The sequence below is a fragment of the Amblyomma americanum genome, chromosome 2, assembly GCF_052857255.1.
Source record: "Amblyomma americanum isolate KBUSLIRL-KWMA chromosome 2, ASM5285725v1, whole genome shotgun sequence".
Classification (NCBI taxonomy): domain Eukaryota; kingdom Metazoa; phylum Arthropoda; class Arachnida; order Ixodida; family Ixodidae; genus Amblyomma; species Amblyomma americanum.
Window position 1 is genome coordinate 15889141 of NC_135498.1, and position 27859 is coordinate 15916999.

At 48.0% G+C, this 27859-nt stretch overlaps 1 protein-coding gene across 1 annotated transcript in view; it reads right to left on the reverse strand.

Annotated features, from left to right (window-relative positions):
- The window catches only part of LOC144120655 (uncharacterized), a 74758-nt gene extending 58379 nt beyond the window's left edge, over positions 1 to 16379 (reverse strand). The window contains exon 1 of the mRNA XM_077653284.1: positions 16211 to 16379. The gene's annotated coding sequence lies outside the window, so the exon portion shown is untranslated. The remainder of the gene's footprint in view (positions 1 to 16210) is intronic.
- Between the last annotated feature and the right edge of the window lie 11480 nt (positions 16380 to 27859).

Consider the following 27859-nt stretch of genomic DNA (forward strand, 5'->3'; position numbering starts at 1 on the left):
GATTCGAAGATTCGTTTGTTCTAATTTTTAATACCACACTAGCGTTTCCGCACTAAAGTTTCAGCTTAATCTCCCCACATTGGCCTGTCGTCGCAAGATCGCCTCTCTTTCCTTATATCATAAATTTTTCCATACTGTTAATCAAGAAGTTATTCCTATCGCACGCGCTCACCGTATTTCCCGTAATTGTCACCCTAACGCCGTCTATACCCCGTGAAAGCCCGCACCGAAACATATCACCAGTCTTTTTTCCTGAAAACAGCCTGAGACTGGAATCATCCTCCATCCGAAGCGGCAACCATCATCGACTACAGCAGATTCAAAACCGCCCTCGAACATCATCTGTATTCATGCTGTCTTCTCAAGCCCACCCCTCATGTAATGTCCCTCGTGGACTTTTGACGAACAAATAAATAAATAAATAAGATATTCGCCCAGCTCAGATAATAATAATAATAATTGGTTTTTTGGGGAAAGGAAATGGCGCAGTATCTGTCTCATATATCGTTGGACACCTGAACCGCGCCGTAAGGGAAGGGTAAAGAAGGGAGTGAAAGAAGAAAGGAAGAGAGAGGTGCCGTAGTGGAGGGCTCCGGAATAATTTCTACCCCCTGGGGATCTTTAACGTGCACTGACATCGCACAGCATACGGGCGCCTTAGCGTTTTTCCTCCATAAAAACGCAGCCGCCGCGGTCGGGTTCGAACCCGGGAACTCCGGATCAGTAGTCGAGCGCCCTAACCCCTGAGCCACCGCGGCGGGGCCCAGCTCAGATATCGAAACGTGTTTTTAGCTGAACCGGGCTTTCACTCGGAGTTCCGCAGCTCGGGCGATTTTAAAATTCCTCACGGTTTTTATACTTCCTTCCGCCAAAAGAATAGTGCTAGAGGACGGCTTACTCCCTTATTACTCCCATAACAGGCGTGTTCGTGTTTATAGTGCGCCTCTGTTTTGTCCGTTTCGGTGATCCGGCTGGTGAAGCAAGCCAGCAATGTCTATAAAACGTGTTTGCGCAATTATGACTAAGAGTCTCAGTTCTTTTTATTTCCTTTAACGCCGCGGCTCGTTATGTTGCGCCGTATAAAACAGCGCCATAGACAAGCTACAAACATATCCCATAAACACCGCCATAAACATCGCCGGCTCGTCAAGAGGCCGTACGCACGGTGAGTGGCTGAAGGCTACGTTGTCCGGAAACCGGCTCCAAGGCTCTGTCAACAGCTACCCGTTGAAACAGATTAGAAACCCTGTGTGCGGCACATGTTTTCCTCCGTTACATGCACTGCAGTGAATGGGACGAACAGTACGCTACATCGCTGCGTTACGCCCTTCGGCGTAAAGCGTCGCTGTGTGCACGGCGCACTTCTCTACAACTTCTGTCTGCTTCTATCGTGGCTGCAGTAAAAATCATGACCCTCGGCTGGAAACACTGACTCGTGTGAACATGTAGCAGGCATATGCAGACGACTCCTTGTATACATGTATGTCAAATGACAAGTATGTACACTCCCACAAGGTGGGGCGTTGTAACTGGTATGCGTGCTCTCGTTGTCTTCAGCACATCGACGGCTGTTTGTTGAATGCATTCCTACGTTTGCGTGTTTTCATGAACTTTTTACCCATTGTTACTTATGCAGTGTGAACGGGGTGGAGGCATCTGTAAACGAACTCCGCCTATGAAGATTATTATGCCAGATGTTTCAGGGAAGCCCACCACTAATTTAAAAAGAAAGTTTTTTTCGGGTACACAGAAGATTATTTAAGCGTAGTAATCAGCTCTTAAGTGATGCGCCACTGCCCCGGCAGGTGGCAGTTGCAAACACAACCACCAGTGGGGCTTGTGAGACCCAGGTTAGTCTTTCCGAGCAACCTCTCTCTATAGCAGTCATTAATTTAACTACTAGCTGCCCCACTGGGCAGTCTGATCCTAATCCGGTGGGCTGGTTATGATGACGTCACAAGGCCATGTGGCATAGGTGGCAAGTGGACCACCTGCTTTGCTTCTTTGCGGATTTCACGCTCGCGCCGCTGGCGATCGACGGCGACGACTTCGACGCCGGGTTTTCCGTTGAACGGAACCCTTAACGCTATCGCGTTAAGAACAGTCCACTTGCTCGCCGCTGAAGTCCTGTTTGCCTGCATGGTTAGGCATGCTAGTATGGCGCGCTCCCCTCAGTTCGCGATGACAAAAGGAAACAGCGCGTCAATGACTGCTAAGCAAGCGAACCGAGGACGTATATCGCGCACATCAGACGCGGTCGATCGCGTTAGTGTGCCCTACTTCGCTCCGACCGCGTTGTGGTTGTGTGAGCACGCGATGGGCCGCATAAGTGGTTCGCCGGAATTGTCGCCTTAGATCTTGGCTGCGGGGGTATCGATCGGGAGCTGATAACGGGCCCGAATGAAGCCCGCCCACAGAACCGCTGTTAATCAGGATTACTTAATTACAATAAGGTTGTTTAGTAAAGCATGTTGCCGGGCTAGCTGGTTTAGCATCCTGTCTGTCGCAGAGGTGGGCAACCTCATGAGGTTTCGACCTCATGAGATCGACCTCAACCTCACGTCGTGAGGTTAGGTTGAGGTGAGGTCGGCGACGACTCAAATTTTGTGAATGAGGTCAGAAAATCAGACCTCAACCTCACGCTTGAGTTTGAGGTTCAGTGAGGTCGTCATTAAGTGGGGTCGAAATTTTGAGGTCGAGACTTTTTGCAGTTGCCACGTCTTACTCCGACGAGTGCCGCTTCCGAAGCGGAGTTGCAACGCATCACCGCAGTATTCATGCAATGACGCTTGGTGTTCGGCTTCCCCTGTTTGGACAACCGGATGCCACAGTTCCCTCTTAGCTTCCGGTGCTGCGCCGTAATGTCCGTTCAGTCCGAGCCTACAGGAAGACGCACCCCTCTGGCCTTCCCGGAAGGAGTGTTACTGTCACAGCACGCCACTCTCCCTCCCCCTTGCCCCGCTGGCGTAACACCCGGCTGCGTGCCGGTCGGCTCAAACTCGTGAGAGCACGCAAAGCACGTAACTCACATTTCCCCGCGGTAGCTTTGTTTGATGCCGCAAACAAATAAGTTCAGTCCAAAAAGCACGCAATAAATTCGTCGCAGCGCGGATGGCCCCAAGCAAGGCCACTTCGTGTTCATGCTGGTTGCGGCACTGACGTCATGGATCTTGCCTTGCAGTCGAATAAAGGGGATCCTGCTGTACACTACCAGCTGACTTAACAGAAATGGAGTAGTCGGCACAAGCGAGAGAATGTGATTCAGATGGTTCCTAACAAGGACACCTGGTGATTTGATTAAAAAAGCACGAAGCCAAAAAAACCTGTATAACACCATCGAAGCTTTTGATCGCTGACTTCCCCTTTCGAATGTCACACTAATTCTGTATATTCACGTTCCGTAATGCAAGCAGATGCAAATATAATTTCACTTTCATATCCTTCCAAATAACCTCTCTTTGGTCTCCCGTTCCTTTTTCCTTCTTAGAAATTCGCTTATTATGCCGAAACCCCGTACAGCACAGCGGTGTTGCAGGGGCGAAAAAATGCAAAACTATAATGAATGTATGGTGATGTGGCAGCTGATTCCATTTCCTCTTTTTGTAATGATGTGTGAACTGATTACATGCTCGAGCTGTACTGCTGAGTCGCTGTTTCAAACCTTCTAATATGACGTTTAATGGGGCACGCTGTTGTTAGCTTCTGTTTTTAGTGTGCCATTTTTGTTTGTATGTTTCTAATCATTCTGATTTTTTTTCTCGTATGGGATCAGTTAGGTTGGCGGCCTTCCTTGCAGATGACCAGGCACTACACGTTATCTTTCATTTAACTATTTCGCAGAGACCCATCGTTCACCTTAAACGGCTTCGCAGACTGCTCGCGCAGTGCTCGTGGGTAGAAAACGTCGAGGATGCTGGCGTACCATTGATTAGTTCAGTTTTGAAGGAAAACAAGTGATTGACCTAAAGCAGCTTGTCTCGGACTGGTTGAAGAAATGGTACCCAGAATTCTGTTGAGGCGTATGAGTACTTAGGCGTTTTTTTTTTTTTTTCCGGGGTAAGAAGAGGGGTGCTGGGTGGGTTGGGGGGAACTCAGAAAAAGATTTCGCTGCGGAGAAATTTGAGCGGAGAGCCATGGTGCTCTTGACAGAGAGAGCGGTTCACGCTGCCCATTCTAGGCCAGTTGTTTTGACCCGTGTGATTTTAATAGTTGGCACAGTGTTCGAAGACGAAATCTAGCCCTTTCTTTCAAAATGCCGCGGGTTCACCGAGTTATCGGAGAATTCCCAGGATTTCGAAACCATTACCATCGCCACCTGGAGGGAAGTGGCGGATACGGGGAGGTTCTTACCTCCCGGGAACATCAACATCATCATTATTAATTACTAGCTGCAGGTATTCCTATTTTCCCGCACAATAATTGTCTTCGGTTGCTGGGTAATGTAAGATATTTAATCAATATTCTGGCAACCTTTATTTTCATAGCGGTATATCAGACTTCCCCGGGCTCTTAAGGACACACTGTTACCATCATCACCATCGCCATCATCTCGAGAGTCAAAGGCATGTGTCCTTGCATCATATTTGCAGTATGATATACATGAGAACTGGCGCGTTTGCCTGCTGGACAATCCGAATGTCATTAATGTGGGCAGGGTTGTGGGCACTCTTTGTAATGCGTCATGCGCGCATGTGTAGTAATGTGAGATCCACATGGATCTTGAAATGGGGGTGGAAGGGGGGTGGATGGGGGCCAGGTATGACGAGAAATTACATCGTTGTCGCGTGAGTAGATGTGGTACATTAAAGCGTCGTCACGTGACAAGGTTTGATGGCACATTACATCGCTGTCACGTGATCTGGTAACGCCACACTCACGTGGTGCCATCACTAATAATACTAATTAGTCTTAGCATTACATCATTATATTAATTAGCATTAATTAATTAGGTGACGTCATCATCTTCGTCGCATGACTCGTCGGCTCGTGACGTTGCATGGCGCCGTTTCTTGCGGACACCTTTTTGCGGATATGACCTTGAAAGTGAGCCATCTAATGCTTTCGCATTAATAAAAGAAGCCGCTCGCTTCTACACAGGCATAAATACAACATGTCTGTTGGTGTACTAGAGTCGCAGCTTGTTAAGTGTTTTCGGAGTCAACCTACAAAGGACTGAAAAGAGCATTCTCGCTATGCCGGATAGCGCTAGAAAATCGAAATATACTGATATGCGTCTGCATAACCGTCGCATTGAAAAGTACATCGACGACCAGTTTCTTTATATTCGGTAACTATTCTCAAGCCCGAAAAGAGTATCGTGAATACCTCCCCCTCCTCCCTATTTCTGGTAGATGGTGTAGAAGAGCTGTGTTTGTAAATTGCCGGTTCGTGCGTGAATGAGCGAGAGGCTTCCAATACGAACAAGTATACACGAGGCAGGTTGCCAAATATTGGCACATATAAAGTACTAACCGACGTACTAGTGCTAACCGTGTATGGGACACCCCTGGCCGCAGGCCATGTACTGTCTGAGGTTTAATCCCAGATTATAAGCTTCTCCTAGTGCGCGCACATCAATAGTGTCTGTACACACCTTATTAAATAATACCAGAATCATTTTGGCTTTCCTGTCTCACAGGATTCTCAGAATTGTTTTTAACTGGAAAACTTCTTAATCGCTTTTCGTTTTGTTTTTCGTTTGTTTTCTGAGGTCGAGCAGCGGACCTCAGCCTCACAATTTGAGGTTGAGGTGAGGTTGAGTGAGATCATCAGTGGCCTCATGAAAAGTGAAGTGAAGGCGTCTAAGGAGACCTCAACCTCAACCTCATCAGTTGAGGTTGAGTGAGGTCTTCAAATTCTTTTTAAAATTGAGGTGAAGTGCAGATTTTTGAGGTCAAATGCCCACCTCTGGTGCGTCGTCTCCTCGTCTCTTTTGTGTATGTGAATTTTTTTGCGCCAAGGTGTCTTTCCAAGTTTCAAGACAATAAGGCTGGTTAGCTGAAGTAGACTTTGGGAGCTAGCATAAGCATTGCCTAAAAAAAGGCATAAGATTCAAGTACTGTTCTGTGTGTAAGTATTGCCAGGTAAATGCGGTTGACAAGCATTCCAGCGGTGCGTTATGTCTCTTCGTTTGTTGCCAAAAAAGTATGCAAAGTCTCCTCCCAAGACCCAAAGAGTAGAATGGGCAGGAAAAAGAACCAAAAGTAAAGTTTCCCAGCTCCTTCTCTCCCGAGGCACAATAAACCCCATATAAATGATACTCATTTCCTGCTCGACCCACACCCCTCTCCCTCACTCCCTTCCCCCGAACAAAAGCGGAACTGCTGCTGATATCGGTGCGTTGGCTCTCGTCGGAATAATTTAGCATTTATGGCCTCGTACGAAGGCGGAAGCAAGTCGCGACATTCTTAGGCACGCTATACACGCATCCAGACGGTAACGCGCATTCTGACCTTCACTATGCATCGTCCGGAACCCCTTACTAGATCTTGCGTTATGCTTGCAGGTGTCGCAGCTCGCTGCAGCCTCGATCAAGCTGCAGCTACAGGGGGTCTCCAAAAGCCGCGCCGCCGACCTGCAGCTAAGTGTATAGTGACATCCACGCCCAACGTTGCCAAAAACGGCAGCTGTATACTAATGTCTATATACTCATCCCCCTTATTCGGTTAGGGCACGCTATGGTTATGCCACACTACTACTACTACGACGACGCAGACGGTGTCTATCTCCAAGGCAGCCCCTTTTCGCAGCTTGTAAGGTCATAGTGTGTGCGTGTACGCATCGCTTACTTGTTCAGCACTTGTTTTCTTGGGCTGACCTGCTTACTTGTTCAGCACTTGTTTTCTTGGACTGACCTCGGAGCGGCTTGGCTTAAGTGATGAGCGCTTAAGTGTGCTTAAAATCGTCCCTGTGGTGCGCGATGTCAGTGCACGTTAAAGAACCCCAGCTGGCCGAAATCAATTCGGAGTCCTCCACTACAGCGTCCCTCATAGGCCCAAGCGCGGTTTCGGGATGTTGGGCCCCAGATGCAACCAGGAAGTGTTTGTTTACCATCTCAGAGCGGGGTCGACCCAGACGATTTCGGAGAGCCAGCGCCGAGCACTGCTTACATGTCCTGTTTTGCTTTTGGTTTCTTGAATTAAACTCGGGGCCACTTCCCCTAAGCACTTTGCGCCTCCATATGGAGTGTTATATATATATATATATATATATATATATATATATATATATATATATATATATATATATATATATATATATATATATATATATATATATATAGAGAGAGAGAGAGAGAGAGAGAGAGAGAGAGAGAGAGAGAGCTTGGAACCATAGGAACGCGCCACTCTACAGGAAATGGTTCTTGAAAATACAGCTGGCACGTTTTCCCGCGCACTCGACGGACTGTCCTAAATCCAGCGTTTAGCCAGTATCGTGTTTTATATTATTTGCCGATTTAGTACCTTTCAGCGGTACTCTACCTTTTTCTGTCAATAAAAGACTTAGTCAAATCAGCTTGCTTTTACAATTTAATCCAGCCCAATTGAGATTTCAATAACGATTATTGAATAGGAGAAAAAAGAAAGTTTTATTCACCTATTGCTGATGAAAGGAACAAATGTGCAACTAAGAGACATACGAGGTGCTTTGCCGGGCTGGAATTAAACTCATGAGCTATGCCTCTAATGAACGTAGTTCGACATCGATGTGTGACCAGTTATTGACGCCCTACTTTGCAGGAACCTTCTGCGTAATGTAAACGTATACAAAAGGTTGTGTTCTATTCACAGGTGGAATACATGTTTAATTCATTCATGTTTAATTTCGTTTTCTTTTCAAGCATTTTTCTTTTCCCTTTTCATGTCGCGTTTCTTTTCCTGAATGCCATCCCCTACACGCATGTCGACGGTTTTTACACAGTGGCAAAAATCTCTGGCCTCTCTACAGATTCCAACCTGAAAATGCATGCGTTACGAAAAGCGGAACGCTTGTGCAACACAAAAGCAATGAATATCGGAACTGCAGGCGCCTCGCCCTGACGTGGTAACTAGCCTCAAAACACAAAGTACAAAGAAAACAGACTTTCACGTGACACAGACGTCAAACATACCGCAACGCGAAAAACGGAATCGACAAGTACAAGCTTGCTTCACAGGAAACAACGCTAGACGTCAACTGAACTTTGACGTCTAGCGCTCTCTCCCGTGAAAACCCTTCCTTTTTGAAATTTGTGTTTTTCGCGCTAGCTATCCTACCGGAACAGTTCACCAACTAAACAGTCCCGACTCCCTTCCCTACTGCTCCAAGCGCGTCCGTACGAGAGAATACTTTCCGCAGTCCACAGTTCGAAATGTTGCGGAGCCCCGCTTTGGGAGCGCTTGCTTCCGGCCCACTTCGTGGGCTCGCGGCGAAGCGCTGAAACACGTACGCGCCGACAGCGCATCGCCCGAGCGGCGGGAGGCAGGTGTTTCGCGTCGAAGTGGCGGGAGCTCTCCTCCGAGGAAGAAAGGGGGCCGGAAACTGCTCTGCGGATTCGCTCCGCGCTGTCGTCTGCTCACGAGGCGTCCGCTTTTGCGCGCGCCACGGAACGCGCGCTACGTCATAGCTTCAACGAAAGGTGACGCAAGACAATACTCATGTAAAGAGAGAAAAATCCTGTACGCGAATCGCACACACACACCCTTTGGATTGTATGTTTTGTTTTTTTAATTCCTCACATAGCAACGGTTCACATACAGCGTACATGTACATCGTAGTTCTCATTAACTCGAAGCGTCAGGATGTAGCTATGATGGCTGGCAGGTCCGGGAAGTGTCTTTTTCCGGGAAGTGAATGTGAAAGCGTCTCTTTAAACTGCCCATTCATTCGGTTCCTTTTTTTTTTAATTTTTAGAACGATGGCACTTAGTGAAATATGCAGGCAATATCTGTGTGAGGTCTTGGAGACTGACGTCTGTACACTCCACAATACCCCAACCAACTCTACGCTCTATGGCGAATTAACCAATCCATGCGGCACCTGGCGGCGATGGCAAGAAACTTTTGTGGGAAGGTGCATGTAGTAGACGCCACTCGTCAGCTAATGGACACCCTTTAGTGTAGCGATCATGGAGCAGCGAAAAACTAAAAAAAGAAAGAAAAAGAGCAGGAAACCAATTCTGCAGAGTTCCTGAGTGCGCGTCAATACAGTGACACATCACTTCATGAATTTTGTTCCTGCTGTAACGATCGGCGCCGGAGAATTTGATGCACAGCGAACCTTCGCGGATCGGGGTAAAAGTTGTGGTACGATTTTGGTGGTACGATTTGTTCTTTCCTGGCACATAATACCTCTTCCATTAGGGTATGGAACTCCTGTGCAGAACTTGTGGTCGTACTCGCCTTTGCCTTCTCAACGTCGACAGGCATAGACAACTCTTACAAAAACTTCTTTAGACAGTCTCTAGACTGTACATAGAATTCTGTCTACGAAGTCTATAGACTTTCATAAACGAATCCTAGAGAACAGTCTATAGACAATACAAATCCTACAGTCTATAGACAATCTATAGATTTAAGGCCATACACTTTAGTAGACTTGTCTATGGACTATGATAGTATGTGATAGTTATAGTCTGTAGACTATGAGTAGACAAAAATAGCTATAGGAAGGCAATAGAGTCTATGAGAAGTCTATAGACTGTCTAAAGACCATTTTATAAGGGAACTGCGAGAGCTGTGATCAGAGAGCATTTCAAGCTCGTTATACCAAGTTAAAGCCAACGCTAAATTCGTATGGGGAAGCAATCTATGACTGTCGGCTTTTTTAGGCACATCTTTTCTTAACGGGCTAGTGACACCGGGTTGAATTTCGGACAGCGCGCGCGTTACTGCCTCATCAACTATAGAAGTAGAAGCGAATAATGTACTTGCACATACCCACGTCGTATCCGGAATTAGCCTGCCCTTTAACCAGACAGGGGTCAGTTATATGAGCCAAGTTTTAAACTTATGATCTTCAGCGCCTTTTATTCACCTGTCATCAGTCTTGCACGGAGAAATAGTTCTAGGTTCGCACTACAGGGTTCGCAGAATTTGCATAAACAAATTATGGGTGAAGGAGGAGGAGCTGCACAAAGTGATTGCTAGGCGAAATTGGTGAAAAAATTATTTCCTGATTTTCTTCAGAGAAAATGTGTGGCGTTTCAGAAATGTAGGACGAGAGACTATGTCCCCCGCGAACACGAGATGAAGACAATAGACGTCTGCTCCCTCTAAGCCTCTGTCGGCGTGTGTTCAACGTATGTCGTAGGAAAGTACAGACGAGCCAGATGGGCCGAGTCGCTTGAGAACACCTGTTTACTGGCGGGCTTATAACCAGAATACCTGCGTAAGCGACAGCGCCCGAGGGCCTTTCTTGGGTTTATTGTGTCCGATAGCTGTGATGGATACACACAGATAAAAAAAAAGCTTACTCAGCACGCGGACCTTCGGTTAGTATCGCGTGAGTGTCTGTCTCGTTTTACACCCCCTGTTTTCCATCTGGGCCCTGTCAGTGCTTTTTTGGGCACTTTCTGAGCTGCGCACTTAATTCCTTCTTTTCTGCTCTCTAAATTCATTCATATTGTTTTACCAATTGTTCTTCCAATTTTTTTCGCTCTTTTGCTTGCCTGTATTCAGAACTTTTCCAATGGACTGCATACATATATGCGCATCTTCCTTTTTCCTGCTATTGATTTGTTTTATTTTTTCCCCTTTGAACGGAAGGTTCTTTTCTGTATTTCACGCGTCTCTTTGTCGCTCTATTTTAGTTAGGTCTTTCCGCCACCGGATTGTTTGGAGTGTTCTGGGTTTTCTCTATGTCCGTAGTGATGGATGTCTCTATCTGTCCACGTTTTTACTCGCGCTAAGTTTTTTCTGTGTCTCTATTGTTCCTGTACTTTGCCTTCTTTTCATCTAGGTCTTCTTTTTCCTCCCTTTTTTCACCCCTTTTCAGCTTGTTAGTTCTCGGTTTTTAATGGTACCGCCGTAGTCCGGCATGCAAGCATTTAGTCGACGATTCCTTTGCTTTGGTCAATTCTTCCTGACGATTCTCCTCTTGTTTTTTCTGGTACTGTTCTCTTTTCCTTATTACCATTTTCAGCTGCTACCTCCTGGATGACTTGTTTCACCTCCTCACCTTGCCCGGGATTCTACGCCCTGACGCTATAAACTTTGCTTTTGTCTTTTCTATTACTTCCTTCTTCTTGCGTTCAGATTGTGTGCGTGTGTTTTTTAGCGTTTAGCTCCTTTACATTTATCATAAATTGTATTTAAAAGATTTTCTGGTACAAGCACCCTCTCTCTTTCCTTGAAGTTGATTATATATTTTTTTGAGAGCACAAATAAAAAAAAGTGTTAGTATCACCTGTTACGCTTGCAATGTCACAGTACACGCCCACGTACACCTTACAGACTGTTTGACCTCCGCTTTCTCAGCTTTCCTCTGAAAGGTTGCCGCTTCAGCGTTATCGTTATCAAGCGCAAACTCAGGACACCAAAAGACGCAACCGACGCAGTCGATGACGCAAAAATTTTGTCGTACTCATTTGGCGAAAATGCCCTGTGAATTAAAACTCTGTATCCATGCACAAGACGGAATCTCATCGCAAGCATACTTATTATTGTGTGATCGCATTTCACACTCACACCCGGACTCTTTTTGCTGCCCCTTTTCGCCACAGATAGCTACATATTTTACACTGAGAACACAGCAAGCCGTTGACTCGAAAACATTTTCTACTGATGTCTGTTTCCAAAATGTTACCAGCATCAAACGCGGCCGGAGGCACCTCCGGCGAAGCGCGTCGCTGGTTTCACGCTGAACAATGGCAAAGTCGCCAAGGTCCTTACCTGTAGTAATGGACAAACACACTACGAACATGGTGCAGCTCTTCAGAGACATCGGCGACGCAAAAAAACACTTCGCTTTCTCCACGGCAGATTCCGTAGAGATGTTCGTCAGCTAGAGCGAAGTTTTGAGGTGCCCTTGGAGCATGTCAAAATGAAGTGCTAAGCGTCGAAAACTCGATTACCACTCCACAAAGCAAAGCGAATTTCAGCACAAGCAAGGAACTACAACACATTCATAAGCGACGAGCTATGCGTAGACCTCCACCCTTTGGTCACCTTGCCCAATGTGGTCAGACTACGAAGCGCCCTTTGAAGTTGAGTTTGCTCGAGAATAGGAGTCACTCAAGGACGCAGTGGTAAAGCCGGCCGGCCACCAGAAGTACCACTTACCAGCCTCCCACCCCCTCCCACTCCTTCCAACCCCCTCCCCGCCTCCACCCATCCAGTAAAAGTATTCGTTAGCATCAAAGTAGTTGACCCGCCGCGGTGGCTCAGTGGTTAGGGCGCTCGACTACTGATCCGGAGTTCCCGGGCTCGAACCCGACCGCGGCGGCTGCGTTTTTATGGAGGAAAAACGCTAAGGCGCCCGTGGGCTGTGCGATGTCAGTGCACGTTAAAGATCCCCAGGTGGTCGAAATTATTCCGGAGCCCTCCACTACGGCGCCTATTACTTCCTTTCTTCTTTCACTCCCTCCTTTATCCCTTTCCTTACGGCGCGGTTCAGGTGTCCAACGATATATGAGACAGATACTGCGCCATTTCCTACACCCCCCCCCCCAAAAAAAAACCAATTATTATTATTATAGCATCAAAGTAATCATCAGGAGTAAATCAAACTGTTATCGAAGCTTTCTTGCTTCGATGATCATCCTATCAACTTTTTTTTTTTACCACAGCCTGTGAAGGTTTCTTAGCGAATAACTGTGAATCATAGAAGGTGACTGCCCACACAGCCGTTCTTCAAGCCACGTACCACGACAAAGTTCTGTAAATTAGCATGCACGTAAAGTGTCAGATTTTTTTGTGTGTTTTGTTTCAGTCCGGAGTTCATGCAGTTCCGCAACGCTATTAACTGAGAATAACTAATAACAGGTACTAGCACTACCTTTGTGAAAAATATCGAGTAGTTGGGCCTGGTGATGGTGAGGGATCCTAATCAACGCAAACAAGGCCTAATGCGGCAAGGGAGCAAGGATACGGAATCCTCCATCGAGTAAAAGTCTATTATGAAGCCACAGCTATTATGACGCGTTCTGTAGAGTTCCTTCCTATAGCCGTGTGGTGGACGCAGGCTGCTCCTTATGCCCGCCTTACAAACTCCAAAACCTCGGGAAGTTAAGATAGTTGCGCGTTCAGCACGAGAAGCAGTTCCCATAGGCCGGTAAAGTCCTGCTCAAACAGGTAAAGCATTACCCAGTTCCCCGCATCAATTGCCCCTTGATTCGTCCCATGATGTGGCCTCGGACACGAATCACGCTTGCCGGAGGTGGCACCTGAGTTTCTGCATGCGACATGCAGCAGGCACCGGTCGCATTTCTCGAGTATAACGGGGCTCGTGACCCGGGAGTATTGGTTGTGGCCTCGGCGCGGAGTAAAGAGAAGAGCACACTTCGGAAGGCATGGTGTAAACAATTAAGAGTCTTATGTGACCGGTGCCCGGGCCATGTTATTGCCGGTGGTCGCCCAGACGACCCCCGGATTGCCAGGCATATTCTGGTAAAAAAAAGGAAGAATAGAAAGAAGAGCGCCATAATCGGCCTTGCTTGCATGCATTCTAAAAGCGCCACGTGCGCACACGAATTGTCGCTGTGCTCTCTGTAATGTAAGTTAATGCCATATAGCACATAAATCAACTCCATCTTTAAGTATTTCGGCAAATAAATAACTAATTAGTTCTAATTAAGGAAGTGATTTGTTCTGAAGAAGCGGAGTGTGGCTACACTGCAGTGGCATTTAGCAAAGTTAACGGGATGGCGTTGCTCAATTCAGATCGAACTGCGAAGCCAACAAAGGATTTGACGCGGAGGAAATGCGAGAGCATTCTTCATTACCTTCTCTTACTTTGTGCTACACCCTGCAGTACTAACTGTACCACAACGACCACTATCGCTGCATGTAACTTCAATAAGCCACTATCATCACTAGAGCCTAATCACTATTGAATGTCACTGAGGTGTCCTTACCAAGTTGTTATCGCTGCTGTTGGATTATAGCCGGCGTGTTATCGCAGACGATTTTTCGTTCCAGCCGATGTTTTAACAGGCGGCACTTTCACCTGCCACAGTTGACTAGTGGAGGCTTCGCACAGAATGCCAACGCCGGGGCAGCTTTCGCCGTCAAGGCCCTCCTAATGTTCTCAATTAAAAGACTATGCGCGTAAAATCATGCACGCCGACTATATTTCTCGCTTCATTGGCAACACAATCACAATAAATAATACTCCTGCTTAATGAATGACGTCTCTGCCATGTCCTGGCGCTTTTCTCAGGTCAATCTGGACTGTTCTCATCGGACACATCACTAGCATACCTAAAAAAAAACTTCCTGTTCTAAAAAGCTCTTGTACCTTCCAAAATGGAACACTTAACTTGTCGAATGTAACTCGCTGACTGGATCATGCATGGAATACCCTTCGGTTATATGGCGTCTTCCCCATGTTAAGATTATCATCAGTGGCCCGCTTGAATCGGCTCACAATAAGGCGACTCATCTTACCCCATCGTCGCAATTGAGTCATCAAAGCCTGTCGTCCCTGAAGAAAACGCGAACAAGTCTCCACATTCCACGCGCCGAACATTTAGCCGATCGTCGTTTTTTCGTGCCTTTTATGACAGTAAATCTCACTTTTCCCGCTGCCGCACCCATGAATTCGTCACCTCACACATCATACTACAACTTGAGACACGCCTGCTCTGCCATGAGTACTGTCTCAAGTCGCGGTTACTTTTATTTTTAAACATGAAAGACCATCTGTCCCAAAACTTCACCCTGTTGAAGGTACGTACAGTTCGTGCTGAAACAGGAATATTTCCCAACTCGCCAACTGTGTTGTCAGTAACCGAGTTATCATCATCAGCAACCTGACTACGCCCACTGCGGGGCACAGGCCTCTCCAATCAACCCTGTCCACTTGTCAGCTGCGCCCACCGTATGCGCGCACACTTCTTAATTCATCCGCCGACTTAACTTAAAAGAAAAAGGGCTCTGTTATGTTTCATGGGTTTTCAGTTTTTTTGATGACAGAAGACGCGGCTACTAACGAAATACGAAGACAGGTGACTTCGTCATGGCAAGTTACGCCGCTCAAAGTCCTCCGGCTACTTTCTGGCATATCAGCTAGCAAAGGCCTGGAGCGCAATACTGCGCCATTCCTCCACAACTACAGCCGCGGCCTGTACTGTACAAGTAAGCGCTCGACGGACTTCAACAGCGCATCCCTGCGGCCAACGTCTTTATTCATCGCATCCATTCGTTCTCGCGTACGCTTCCACATTACGCAGAAAAGTGACTGTCTTGAGTGATCCTGCTGTACCACTTCCCAAGCGCCGCTGTGTTTAAAAACCTCATCGAGACAACTGCAGAAAATGTTTAAAAAGAAACGATTAAAAGTCTACAGTTAAACAAAAATTAGTTTGGTTAGGAACAAGTATCGAAGATGAAAACGCACTTTTAAAAATCAAGGTTAAAAAAACAAAGAAAACCATTGGAAGTTTCGCTTCTCACACGAAGCTTTCGCCGAAACTACAGAGGCAGAAGAATCCGATATCCCCCGCCGCAAAAATCTCTCAACAGAAGAGAAAGCTGTCACTTGGAGGACAATTACAGACAGGTTCTCAGCCAAACCCACACACACTAAACAAAATGCACCCTACGATATGCGCGCATAAATGTCCCTGGTGCGACGAAAAACCCACTCTCTATAACATCACATGGGCCTGTCAAAACATAGACCTGGTCCCCAAAATACAAAACCCGAGCAGCGGAGAAAATGTGAGACTATGCTGTCCAGCGACCGCTGCAAAGGAGCAACACGGTCTGGTACAGCGAAACTCAACGGGCGGCAGTGGCCAGCGGGGGTCCTGGACTGAGGGCAACCGACCATTGATTCAAAGTGGACGAGCTCGACAGAGAAGGACTCCTGGGGCTACAACCAAGGAGAGAACATCTCTAAAGATGCCCCAAAACCACAGAGTTCAATAAAGTTGTCTCCTCCTCCTCACCCAAGTGAGCTCCGTGTTGTTGTAACTGTGCCGAAATTTACAAAAGCAACTGAAAGGCGAGAAACAGAAAAGGGTGAATAAAGTTCGTCCCCGCCTGCAATTAGCCCTGTGTGCACTCACCAGCCGAGAGCAAAGCAGGCATGCCAGGTGTGCGCTCTTCTCAGGAGACCGCTTCGGACCGTGGGTTGGGCTGTAACCGCGGGTATCCACTGGCGCACGCGCGCGGCCGACGGCTTGTTTGGGCGAGTGTGCGGAGGCCGCCGGCTCATGCGGCAGCGTCGAGGCGACTGCGGAACTGCATGCGTCGATGTACCGCCCCGCGCTTTCGCCCTCGCCTTGACCCTCCCTCCTCACTCTTCCCTTTCGCGCCGAGCGCGGATTTTTCTTGCCGAGTGCCGCCCCCGTCCCGTCATCAAAAAAAAAAAAAACGACCTCAACTCCGCACTCGTGACGAAAACGAGGTGCACGCGAACCGCGTATACGACACCGCTCTATATCGACGTGAGCCTGCGAGAGGACCGTCAGAAAAAAAAAAAAAAATTATACCACGCCGCTGTCTGGTGCCAGCCCTTCCTATTTTCTGTGGTTCCTGCTTGCTTGACCTTGCAACACCCGAACATCTACACCCGAGCAGCATGCGTTATAAGTTTCATTGTCTCGTGTGTTTCCGGCAACCTTTCTTCATTACCAGCGCGGCAAGTTTGCGCGGCTGTCAGTATTACTAAACGTAAACGTAAATGTGGCAGTGCGCGTGAAAGAACTCAAGGTTGTCGGAATTAAACATCAGACCTCATGCCCATTGTACTGAGCACACCCAAGTCTACATCGCACAGTTCAGGCTAGTCACCTAAACGAAATATTTCCGGCAGTGCCAAACGCAACACATGAGCAGTGGTAGGAGGCTCTGTCTAGCTCATACTTCGCCGACCAGAGGAGCCTGGTTGTTGTCAGGGCTCGAAGCAGACTCCAATAAAGTCTTGGACGGAGGATCGCACTCACACTCCCCTATCCGAATTATTGTTAGTCTAAGTAAAGTTAATTATTAACAACTCCACCTCCACTACTGCGACTGTTTCTCTCCTCCTTCTTTCAATCCCTCCTTTATTATTTCATCCTCGGCGCAGATGACGTGTCCATCGAGATCTGCAACAGTTACTGCACCGTTTCCTTCCATCGAAACAAATTTTCATTTTTTGATTGAGATGTCGAACCCGACCGCGGCGCTAAAAACGCATAGGCGCCCGTGTGCTGTGCGATGTTAGTGCACTTTAAAGATCCCCAGGTGGTCGAAATTATACCGCAGCCCAGCACTACGACACCTCTTTCCTCCTTTCTTCTTTCACTCCCTCCTTTGTCCCTTCTCTTACGGCGCGGTTCAGGTGTCCGCCGATATGTGAGACAGATACTGCGCCATTTCTTTTCCCCAAAAACCAATTATTATTATTATTATTATTGATTGAGATTTCCACCGATATTGAGACAGTTAATGCGCCATTCTTTTTCTCAAAACCAATAATTTAATGATGAAAGGAGAGGCCCAACAAGTGTCTCACTCGGGATGGACACCATAACGGTACCTTGAGTGAGGAGGTATAAAGGAGGGATGAAATAACGTACAGAGAAAGAGGCACCGTAGTGAAGGAGCGCTCTGGATTAATTTCCACTACCTGGGGCTTTTTAACGTGCACTTACATCGCGCAACGAACGAGCATGTTTACATATGCGACGACGCCCGCGGCCAAGATTCGAACCCCCGACCTCGTGCTCACCAGCCGAACGCCATGACGCCTCATCAATCGCGGCCGATGGGCCTTGGGGGGGGGGGGGGGGGGGGGGGGGGAAACATACAACACAAGCAGGCACGAAGAGGCCACCTCTTTCGTGGACTTTTCTTCACATCCCCACCTTCTCCGCGTGAATCAGGAAGCTCTCGTTAAGCCCTACACACCTATCCCTTATTCGCCGGGCTTAAGCGCGTTTCCTCTCTACGTGTACTGTTTCCGCGGAGCATCGCAGTGGGCACCGGGGCGGGCACCGGCAACCGCGGACGCACGGACACGGCGGCGGACGATGCTGACCTCGACGGAGGCCGCTAGTCGGCGCTTTTCATTGAAGCCTTCCCCGGCTGTCTTCTTGTCCGCGTGTCCGCCGCAGGCGCGCTTCAAAAGAACACCAGCGCAAACGTCGAGGCGGTGAGGAAAGCGAAAACAGGCCCGGCACTCCCATGGGCGGTGATGTCACCGTCGCACGGGGTCTCGCGTATCCTCCGCGCGGAGCCTCGATTGCCGAGGAAAACGCGCCGAAGCCGGTCATTTGGTGCCGTGGCGAGCGCATGCGGTACACTGCCGTTCGCAGAGATCCGGGATGTTGGTCGCACGATGCGAAGAGGAGCGATCGAGCCTCCGTGACATTGGTTGCACATTTGCGGAAAGACAAATCAGCGGGGATGAGCCATTGGGGGAAAAAGTAAGGAGACGTTACGTAGCGTTAAACATATACTATATCGGTTGGATCTCCACACTCGCTCGACACGGGACGGTAAATGAGCCTGACGGACTCTATTCGGCTGGCATACAAGCCACGCATAACGGGCTATTAGGAAAAGAAAAGAGCCCGTGTCTCAAGTGGTGTGAAAATTGATTTTGAGGAAAGTGATCCGGAGTTCCCGGGTTCGATCCCGACCGCGGCGGCTGCGTTTTTATGGAGGAAAAACGCTAAGGCGCCCGTGTGCTGTGCGATGTCAGTGCACGTTAAAGATCCCCAGGTGGTCGAAATTATTCCGGAGCCCTCCACTACGGCACCTCTTCTTCCTTTCTTCTTTCACTCCCTCGTTTATCCCTTCCCTTACGGCGCGGTTCAGGTGTCCAACGATATATGAGACAGATACTGCGCCATTTTCTTTCTCCAAAAACCAATTATTATTATTATTATTATTAAAGCAGAGGCGCAGCAAGTGTCTCATTTCCCGATGAACACCTCAACCGCGCTCCTGGGGGAAGCTATAGAGTTACTACTAGAGGATGAGAGAAAGAGGCGCCGTAGTGTGGGGCTCAGAATAATGCTGACCGCCTGGGTATCTTTAACGTGCACTGCAGTCTCAAAAATGGGACTCGGGTATCCCATGCATGTCTCCGATACGCTCGCAACAATAATGAAGCCATTAGCATCCATGCACAAACGTAGCAATTGGTTTCTTTAGGTACCCCGCCGTGGTGGCTCAGTGGTTAGTGCGCTCGACTACTGATCCGGATGTTTCCGGGTTCGAACCCGATCGCGGCGGCTGCATTTTTATGAAGGAAAAACGCTAAGGCGCCCGTGTGCTGTGCGATGTCAGTGCACGTTAAAGATCTCCAAGTGCTGGAAATTATTCCGGAGCCCTCCACTACGGCACCTCTTTCTTCTTTTCTTCTTTCACTCCCTCCTTTATCCCTTCCCTAACGGCGCGGTTCAGGTATCCAACGATATATGAGACAGATACTGCGCCATTTCCTTTTCCCAAAAACCAATTATTATTATTATTTTTTGAGGAAAGTAAAGACGCAGAAACTGCTTCACATTTCGGTAGACACTTAAACCGCGCCTTGAGCCAATAAGGTAGGAGGGAGTGAAAGAAGGAAGATATAAAGCGGTGCCGTACAGTGGAGGGTCCCTGAATAAGTTTATGGGGGTTTAACGTCCCAAAGCGACTCAGGCTATGAAGGACGCTGTATAGTGAAGGGCTCCGGATTATTTCCACCACCTGGGGTTCCTTAACGTGCACTAACATCGCACAGTACACGGGGCCTCCAGAAATTTCGCCTCCATCGAAATTCGACCCGCCACGGCTGGGATCTAACCCACGTCTTAGGCGACTCTAGAGAAGGGGCTAAATGTGCTCCGGAATAATTTCGACCACTTGGGGATCTTTACCGTGCACTGACGTCGCACAACACAAGGTCGGCTTTTGCGTTTCACCTCCATTGAAACACGGTCGTGTGCAATGCGATGCGCATAGCAAATCCGACGAAAGGGGCTCTGTGGGTTCGCTGCAGGCAAATCACGTCAAGCTTTTGGAGATAGCGTGACATGACCAACAAGCAAGTACAGACGGCACTATCGCGAGGCCTAATATGCACGCGCCAGGGGGAGCGCAAGCTGTCTGATCAATGGAACGAAATACGAATCGTCCCGTGGCTCAAGGGGTGAAGTTGCGGGCTTCGTTGCGCGTGCGTTCATGCGCAAGCAAGTGCTCACGGCTGCAATTCCGCTGCTAATTCTGTGTACTCGGAAATGGTGTGAAATGCGACCGCAGCCGGAGAGAACTTCCTCCATTTCGCAAGAATTCATGCTTTGTCGGAAAAAGGAAAAGTGGGGGGGGGGGGGGGGGGGGGAGGGGGGGGGGGGCCTGAGGTGAAGTTAATTTTACCTGAGGCGTTTTGCTCCGACCGAGCATCGCCCCGTGCACACCGCGGGGATACAGGCGCGCGTACGCATCGGGTGCTTGCGAACGCAGAAGCGAGATTTCCGCCGACCCAGTTCTGTCATCCGCGGGCAAAAAACAGTTTGAAACATTGCACGAATAGTCGAACTGCAGCTCAGCTAAAGACGCGTATAGGCTACGTGCTATGAGAGCTTATCCTCCTCAAGGAGTGGTCTGTGTGGACGACCGTCGAAGCGAATGAGCAGATACGACGCCGCATCGATCTGCAGGGCAGGTTCAAGTGGCATTCCGAACACCTGTGATCACGGAACTAAGGTACCGAATCGGAACTAGCAACGGAACTAGCGTCCGGGACAAAAGAGAAAGAGAGGCTGGCAGACAACAGTAGAAATCAATTAGGAGGTCGGTGGAGGTGCCGTTATAGGAAATGAAAACTTGTGGTGCAGGGATGTAGTCGCGTGTGAATATTCTAAGTTTTCGAATAGCGAATCGAATGCCCCGCCCCCCGTTCGATTCACTATTCGAAAATTTCGAATATTCGCACACGTTCGATTCGCTGAACGAATCATATAGGTCGCATTAGAAATTATTCAAATCGAATCACATATGTGTTCATGCTCACGAATAGCTTTCGAGTAATTGGAACAAAGTTCTAATTAAAGGCGCGCCATAGTCTTCTTAAACTATTGTTTTAAAAATAGGGCAAACTGTGCCGCCGTACAGTCTCTGCCGCGCTTCCCTCAGCGCCGAATGGAGGATTCAGCGCTGTGACGCGATATATTTGTGCGGAAGCATTCGCAGTGCCCGTATGCATCACCTGCCAGGTTGGGCGAAGCGGCAGGTCTGGGGCAGGTTTATCGAACGCTGCTGGCGCTGCCGTGATGCCCGGTGTAGAGCGCCATGTCCTATAACTAAGCAGCTCTCGTCAATCTCATCTACTGAGGTCTGGCTCTAATCTATTCTCTGTAATCAGTAACAAAGGGTAATTTTCCTGCAATTATGACATGATGGCCATCGAGTCGATGCATTGACTTGATACCCCATATAGGGAAAATCAGTGTCGCGCCTTTTGACAGCTATAGCTATGACTCCATGAGGGCCTCGTGCTCTATTAGAATACCAGCCTCGGCTTCGGGAGGTGGTTGGTTCGGCTCCCGTTGCTGGCCGGTCAGCCATCGGTTTTCTCAAATGGGTACAAACCATCGCCCGGCATCAGGGTTGCCGCTGTTATTAAAGAAGAATAAATTATAGCATTTCCAATCAACGCAAGAAACAAACATAAAAAGGACACCGAGTGTGTGCACCGATACTGAAATGTTTATGGAACGCTATAATAACAAAAAAAAATCTCAATTTCATCGCAGTCATAGCACACAAAAGAAGGATGGAAAGTTGAGCGAGTTGGTAACAGTTCATGGTGGGTGCAACAGCGCAAACAGAGGAGAGACGAAAAGAAGTGAATCTGTGTCTTTCTCTTCTCGCCTCTCGTCTTCTCGCGCAGTTCCGCCCACCATGAATCATAGCACACAGCCTAGACTAGATGCATGCCACGCAGCCTATAATTACGAGTGCAAGAATCACACCATTAAATCTCCGGCAATGCGCACCATGGGCGCGAAGAAAGGAAGTTTCTTTGTCGCAGACGCATTTCGTAAACGTATGGAGGCGGGCGTACGTCCGGTAGCCTGCACTGTTTGCAGTGCGTGTGCAGGCATGGAGCGAGTTACGGGACCACAGCCCCAGCCCAAGTGGAATGGAACCACCCGCACACGACGCAAACCGGACGCGGTACTACACAGCGACTGTTCATTATATTCAGCCCCCTTCGTCTTTCCTAACGGCGTGGTTCATATGCCTAACCACAGTGAAGCAGTCACAGCGCCTCCCCATCCACACAACCACCTCCTGCCTCTGCAGATGCGCAGTTCAGTTACTCCGGGGAAACACACAAAACGGGACCGGAAGATACGCACCAGAGCCGGCTCACGAAGGCCCGATAGGGTTAAGTGGACGCGACGTCGCATACTCCTCAAGACATCAAGAGCGGAGCTGATTCGCCCCAACTCATCCCACTCGAGGCGGCACTTGAGAAGCGCGTGTTGTCGAGGCGTAGAGAGGTTTGTAGAGTCGAAAACATGCACGCGCCAGAAGACGCACGCAAGGCCAATCGCACCTGTGCTGAAGAAACGAGGGAGCTTGCGAATAGAGGACTGATCGATCGATGGATCGATTGACTGGATGGTTGATTGATCGATCGATCTATCGATTAATATAGTACTGATTGATTCATCCGTAATCGATTGATTGATTGAGTGAGTGAGTGAGTGAGTGAGTGAGTGAGTGAGTGAGTGAGTGAGTGAGTGAGTGAGTGAGTGAGTGAGTGAGTGAGTGAGTGAGTGAGTGAGTGAGTGAGTGAGTGAGTGAGTGAGTGAGTGACTGATTGATTGGTTGGTTGGTTGGTTGGTTGATTTACTGAGTGATCGATATACAAATTTATTGACTGATTTATCGATCATTGATTGATTGATTGTCTGATTGATCGATCGATCGATTCAATTGATTTATTGATTGATTGATTGATAATCCAGAGAAGTATTACGACAGTCAATTCTAGATAACTCAGCTCCGCGGAAAAAATATTCGCTTTCACTCGTGGAAACGACAGCCGCGACAGCTCAGAATATTTAATATATGTGTTACATCGATCCTGCTAACCTGACTGCGTACTTTGGCGCCCTGTTTATTTCCCGAAAGCAGAGTACGGATATAGCTCAATTCGATAGGGCCCTTGCATTAAACTCTGCCAGGTTAAGCTTCCAATGGCGGCCTGCCGGATCGCGATAAAATGCTCTCCGTTTAGTCACAGGGCTGATCACCGCCTTGATCAGCGCAAGAACGTCACCCAAAAGTGCGAGCCGCTGAATACGCCATAAAGAGCCGAAAAAGAAACGTAGCGAAGCCTCTAAATGCAGCGTAACATCAGCAGAGCACCCGCCAAATCAAACCTGATATAGTAGAACGCTCATACTTCCTAATAGGCAGCCTCCTAGGACCATATAGCAAGCCAAGCGACTGCCGATAATTCGAGGGAGACACAGACTTCGTGCAAATAATGCTCAAGTGTTTTTGTTCCCGTAGTAATGGGGCCTCCGCCGAACGTCACCTGCCACTTATTTCGCTGCCTGAAACCTGAAGACACATCGGAAACGTGTCAGGTATGTATAGAAGGGCCGTACAAGAGCCACGCAAAGGTTAATCGTGTTTTATGGCCGCAGCCATCATTTGATAAATCTTCCGTTCATTCCGTGTCGTATTCTCGCCTCTATGCCCCGCCCCTGCTTTCTTACATCTCTCACCTTTTCTTGTTTCCTCGCAAGATTTAAAGAAGGAAGAAAAAAAAACAGCGTGAAAGTGGAAAGGAAGAGCCACAGTTCCAGCCCGCGGTTGGCGGGAACGTGAGCTATAGCTCACGCTCCGGTCTGCGCCGGACGAGACAGCCGAAGGAATACAGCAGCTGTTGGACGGCAATCAGCGCGGATCGCCGGAGGGCCCTCATTTTCTTGTATCGAGGCCCGCCCACCTTCCGTCCGCTATAGAGTTGGCCGATGCGGCACAGAACACTCGGCTTGCATGCATGCATTCACTGCGACTCACCCTTGCTTGAGATATCAAATTACCAGGGTTTCGTGCGCAGGAATCACGCTGTCATGGAGGCAACGAGGACCCAGGCCTTGACGCGGCCGCGCAATACATCCTTGTCTGCGCACATGCATTTTGCGGCAATGTTTATTTCTTCCGTTTATTTACATGACCATAGTTATCTCGCAGGGAGAGTGTGCCTGCATCGACATCCGGATGGATATCATCGCATTCCAGTACGAGGTGTTCAATTATTTTTACTGATTTACCACACAGCACATGTGTCATCTTCGTTCGATTTCTTTTTTTTAGCTGCGCGTTCTAAGACACCCTAATCTTTATACGTTACTGCCTCTTGATTTACCATAAAATGATTCCTTCCTGATCTGCCTTTTCCAGTATCGAAATAGTTGTACACTATGCTTCTTTTCCATTGAATTAATACAGTTTTTATCTTCCGCGTTTTTACCTGTCGTTTAATGCTCTTTCTTTCTCCGTCCTTGTGTCCTGCATACTTACTGGTTACTTTCCTATATTTATTTTCCGCCATTGTAAGCCAACGCACTTTCTGCATATGTATTCAAATACCTTATAGCTGCAGACCTGTCATCGTCCTGTTTCCTCAGGCGTTCTTCATATAATATTTTACTCCGACCTTCCCGTGCTTCGAACGATGCCCAGCCCATATATCCCTCTACTGCCTCATTTGTCGTTTTGGCGTGGGCATCTAGTGCTAATCTTCCAACAGCTCTCTGATTTACTTCTAAATGCTGTCTAGTTACACTACGTGTAACCAGCACCATCTCTCGGAATTATAAGGTACTAACCTGCCGCAATTCTACAAGCTAATTTAAATGCTTTTTTAACCATATATTTAATAACTATTGTTTTATGCTAGACCCTACTTCCTCAATTTTTGTAGGCTCAGTAGGAAATGATTCTTGTGTACACATTAGAGGTCCTTTTTTTTTTCTTTAGGAGCAGCTCGTGGCTGTCATCGCATAGGATTTGATGGCGAAGGAATGCGGTGTGTGTACTCGAAGTTGTTGCAAATAGATTCCTCTTTCAGTTTGTAAGCTCTTCTGTGACAAACGTATATCTCTAGAAGCTTACTGGCTAATACGTGCTACGCCGTGAACACCTACTGTAAATGCGCGTGTAGTACCGCGCTCTCATAAATAACCCATGTATTCTGCGATGCTATGGTCTGCGCTTGTAAATATTAGGGTGCTTTCTGTTCTCGAAGTGACCTTGGACATTTATTTATATATTTTCTTGTTTGTTTGTTTGTTTGTTTGTTTGTTTGTTTGTTTGTTTGTTTGTTAATATATTTATTACCCTAACGACACCGGGTATGGGGCATTACATGAGGGACATGTATTAGACAGGGCTCTAACTGAAGTTGATGTATTACAGCACTACCCTCTTAGGGTACGCATGTCCACTTCAGAACTCTGGGCGTGCTGTGGGCAGGGTAAGAAATGCTGAAGGGCATGAGCGGACTGAAAGGTCAATGAACGGACGGACGGACAGAAATGAGCGAACACGTACGGGGAAAGCAGAAAAATAAAATGGAAACTCCACACAATGAACTTTAACTTTTCTTTCATTCAAAGTACAGAATTAGTCCTAACAATAAAGCTAAAAAATGCCACTGTGCAAACGACACAGAGCGTATCAAGCCCACTAATTAGCAATAATAAACTCGTTTATAAGCGGCAGCACACAAAAAAAGCTAGTTTTCTGGACAAGAACACCTTAACACAACCTTCAATCCCGTCCACTCCTGTCAACGTCTTCATGCCGCTCACGCCTCCTCAGCTTAGCTGCTTCGCTCCACCGTCCACAGGTCCATATTGTCACGTGATGGTGACAACGCCGTGAACAGCGGACGAGCAGACAGAAGTGACAGTAAATATATTATTTATTAATGTGAAAGCATTTCTAGGCTGTCGACGGGGTCGTCTCACCAAAGTGTGTCACCAAACGTGTCCGCAGCGGTTCCGACAAGCTCAGAAGAGGTAGCATCAAACGAACGGTTGTGATCGATAGAGGACGACGTTAGGATGATGCGTAAGAAAAAATTTGATGTCAATAGGATGATTAGTTAATTTAGAGCCAATAATGTCAAAAACGTCGAAATAGCGCGGACGTCGATATAGTGAGCGGAAGGGAAAACAGCCGTGAACGGCAAAACAGTGGAAAAATAGGCAAATAAGTGAAAATAAAGTTTGAAATGGATTAAAATTACACGCCGCGGTGGCTCAGTACACGGCGCTCGACTGCTGATCCGTAGTAACCGGATTCGAACCCAAACGCAGCGGCTGCGTTTTTGTGGAGGAAAAACGCTAAGGCGCCCGTGTGCTGTGCGATGTCAGTGCACGTTAAAGATCCCCAGGTGGTCGAAATTATTCAGGAGCCCCCCACTACGGCACCTCTTTCTTTTTTCACTCCCTCCTTTATCCCTTCCCTTACGGCGCGGTTCAGGTGTCCAACGATATATGAGACAGATACTGCGCCATTTCCTTTCCCCAAAAACCAGTTATTAAATGGATTAAATGTATTTGATGAGTGATAACTAATGGAACAAAAATATTTGACGGACATAGATTAATTTGTTAGTTAATTAGAAGCAAACGTCACTAAACTCAAAGAGGGGCAAAGAGAGGCGACGAGTGTCGAGGAGGCGTCAATGCTTTCGCATTTCTCCAATGCGGGCAGCCGCCGTGGTCTCTGACGTTTTTGCGCTGCCTTGCGCCCACAAAGAACTGAATGACTCAACTGCGGCGACAGCAACGAATGTACTCGGTGGTCGCCGAACTGAGTCACCGCCGGAAGGTGGGGGGGGGTCAAGCCAATTTTGGGGGTGTCCCAGATCAGTTGCAAACGTGGGTCAACTAAATTTTCAAATTTTCAAGGGTTGGCCACCAAAATTTCGGGAGTACGTGGACCAAGCCCATTTTTGGTGGTGTCCTAGATCGGTTCTGAACGTGGTCAACTCAATTATTAAATGTCCGGGAGTGGTCCAGCCAAATTTCGGAAGGTGGGAGGGGGGGGGGGGGGGGTGAGTCAAGCCCCTATTGGGGGTGACCCAGGTCGGTTTCGAACATCGGTCAACGCAATTCTCAAATTTTTGAGGGTTGGCGACCAAAATTTTGGGGGTGGCCCAAGCCCATTTTTGGAGGTGGGCCAATTCCATTTTGAGACAGCGTGAAGCCTGTCTTCCAGCGGAGAATACAAAGATTAACCGGCAGTCAAATTCGGCCAAAGTCATTCCAAGGGCAAATTTCGGGTGTCCAAACTATGTTTGGATCATGCCTCATGCGCTATACCATGTGTTGCCATCGTTATCCTGCAGGTCCATCCCCAAATTGAGCTTTTCTTGGTGTCTCACACGTCTTTAGATCGGCCAAGGTCATTCCATGCACGAAGTTCGGGTGGCCCTAACAATGTTTGGATCATGCCTCGTGTGCCATACAATGTGTTGCAATCCTTACCCTGCAGGGCCGTCCCCAAAATTGAGCTTTGCTTGTTCCACTGCCATGCATACCAATTCCCTTACTGAGTCTGGCTGAGGCTTCACTGTGGGTAGACTAGAAGAGCTTTCGCACTAAAAGTACTATTCGCACATCCCGACACCGCTAAGGCGCCCGTGTGCTGTGCAATGTCAGTGCACGTTAAAGATCCCCAGGTGGTCGAAATTATTCCGG